Below are 2,701 nucleotides of genomic sequence, written 5' to 3'. Positions count from 1 at the left end.
TAGTGTCGAAATATACTTCAGTATACGCCTCCCGGCCAGTTGGCGCTGGTTCCCGTAAACGTTGTATGGTGTGCGGCGGGGGTGTTGGTATACGGCTGTGTTACTGCGGTGGCGAACTGTGCGGCTTTTTCCCGGCTCTTGGGTAGCTTCAGCACTGCCCTCTATTTCAGCGCTAGCTCCTCTAGCAGCGGCTTCTGTCCCGAACTATTTGTACTATATTAAATCAGTCATCGGACACCATCGATGGAATGACCTCCTTTTGCGCAACTGCTCCAACAATTAGGCGCCAAGTTCTAACCTTTGGCAACTTGCTGTTAGGTCAAAGCCACGGCGCGTTCATGCCCAACCGTCTATACCATGCATCGAAGGACTCTGCTTGCGGCGATCCGGAGCTCAAGTGGCGATAAGACTGCGATGTGCGTGACCTCGTTGACACCTAATAAAGAGCTACCTCTTCGACGGCCACTCGGGACGATACGATCGAGCAACCGGGCGTTGACAGTTTGAGTGCGCGGATCACGAATGTTGCGAAAGAAATGGAATCGCAATGCGAAGGCCGCACGTTGTCAGTTTCTGCTCGATTTGGAGGGAGGGCGTGCGGATTATAACGTGCCTCATTCTTTCTGGTTTCGGTAGGACGCGTCTGAGCCATGACATTCACACGATGTCGAGAACTGCCCGTGCATATGCGGAAGTTGTGTAGTTTCAGGCCGATGCACTCGTAATCTCGTTCCACAAACGTTCTGCCGAAGAAGTGGAACATATTTGGGGCGAGGGGAGCGAAATATTTTACTGACTAAACCTATGTTGAGCGATTGACCTTGAGCGTCGGGTCTTCCTTTGGACGAGATTCTTCCGAAGTTACACTGTGGATCACTCTTAAATGAGTGGAACATACTAATCTCGTTCATGAGAGGTTCCAACAAGTATAATATGTTTGTAACAAAAAATGTTGCACTTCGGGGAACTTACGTGGAATGAAATTTAGAGTTTACGGCAACTTTGCTGGCGCTTCGACTGTTGTGAGGTTTCACGAATGGCACAGTTCTGTTCACCTTCTACTGGCCCTTAGCAAAAAAGCAAACCGAGGATCGACTGTCTCTTCAAAATATTCCTCGCAGATTAGTCGGCGAGCAGAGCGTTCGCAAATCCAACGATCGGCCTTCGGTCTATTTCGCGAATCGAACGTCTATCGGTTAAGAGGTCTAGTCACCGCCAAGTCTGCGTTTACCATGATGCTGCAACAGACGTTAATTCAACAGATAATAAGACAAAAAAGGCATTCAACTTTATGTAGTAAGCGTTATCGGGGTAAAGTTAATCTGGTAACGTTGGTGCAGCGTCCTCTGATAACCGTTTGCACCTCTATCCCCGGGCTCAGTTGAAGAGAACTAAACGTACCGAATTCTTGCACAGTAGTCCATCCAAAGCCCAGTTTCCACGGCATCCCCTGAGGCTGCCTGCAGTGAAAGGGGAATGCAAGGGGCGCCCGACAACACAGATGCAGTGAACTTACAGACGTCTGCGGAATAGTGCGCTGTTATACATTATACCGTGTCTTAAGACGAATATACTACCGCGTCCTTTGTAGGCTAGATGTTTAGCTGTAAAACCAACTTTTCAACTTGCACGACATCGTATCGTACGCGCTAGGGAAGAAAGCTATGATGTCCCGTTTTTTCTCTAAGCTCTCCACCGGCCTGTGCAAAGTTCCCTCGCCAAATCCTAGTGCACAAGCGCCGACCAAGTCTCACTGCCCCGACTGCAAAGTCCGATCGTCGCACAGCGCTCGGAGCTATGTGTCGATACTATTCGGACAGTACTTCGAGCCGTGGTCGCTTGCATACTGCACACCTAAAACCAAGATAAAAGAAAATGAAGGCCGCGAAACGCGCGCGCTAAGCTGAACGCCGAATGGATGGCTGAGGCGCCGGCGAAGGCCAAAGCGGGGCATGGCTCGCGCCGCGGCTTTTCCAGGCTACTCGGGGGCCGGGGCGAGGAGGACGGAGGGAGTTCGGGCCGCTCGAAATAGCGCGCCCGGTGCGCGAACCCTGTGGGGCTGGCGCCGTTGGCCATTCTTGGGTCTCTCCATGCACCGGCACTCGCCGCGATGAGCGCGGGGAGCGGGTGAGGGCGTCCGCCGCTGGCCCTATATGGCGCTGGCCGCGGGACGCCTGCGCCTTACGTCACGTCCGGGCCCCACGTGACGTCCGGCGCGGAGGTCTCCCCCGTATATAATGGTGGAGCGGGGCCGAGAAGCGTCACTCCGGGCCTCTCGGCGTTTACGAGAAGTTTTCTTTCGTCCAAGGCGGGGCAGCTGCTCTACAAGGTGGGCGAAGCAGCGAGCGGTGTTTCACCCAGTGTGCTTCTTCTATCAGCTTCATCGTCAACTTCGGCCTTCAGTGGATTACCGCTGCAGATTAGCGAGACAGCAGCCGTTTCTCACATCGGTGTTAGCGTTATCGGCCGTTTGTGGCCTAGATTTCTTAAATTTTACAGTCACCCCTTGCGCGCCTTCGTTCGAGCTGTCGGCAAGATCGCCGTGCCTTCTTCGACGGTTCGCCCTGGATTACTCGCTCTCCGGTTTGATTTCGCTGGCGGTTATCGCCCCTATTTAAACAGAAAGCGCGCCTCTGCTTGTCGTCAGCCAAGCGTGGGCATAGTCGTGAGTACAGCGACGAGACGAGCAATGCGTCCGATG

At 53.4% G+C, this 2,701-nt stretch overlaps 1 protein-coding gene across 1 annotated transcript in view; it reads left to right on the top strand.

Annotated features, from left to right (window-relative positions):
- The first annotated feature begins 2,222 nt into the window (after positions 1 to 2,222).
- LOC126525917 (actin, clone 403) overlaps positions 2,223 to 2,701 on the top strand; it is a 3,906-nt gene continuing 3,427 nt past the window's right edge. The window contains exon 1 of the mRNA XM_050173889.3: positions 2,223 to 2,329. The gene's annotated coding sequence lies outside the window, so the exon portion shown is untranslated. The remainder of the gene's footprint in view (positions 2,330 to 2,701) is intronic.

The sequence above is a fragment of the Dermacentor andersoni genome, chromosome 8, assembly GCF_023375885.2.
Source record: "Dermacentor andersoni chromosome 8, qqDerAnde1_hic_scaffold, whole genome shotgun sequence".
Taxonomy (NCBI): Eukaryota; Metazoa; Arthropoda; class Arachnida; order Ixodida; family Ixodidae; genus Dermacentor; species Dermacentor andersoni.
The sequence above is the reverse complement of the archived record's forward strand: the minus strand, read 5'-3'. Positions and strand labels throughout refer to the sequence as shown.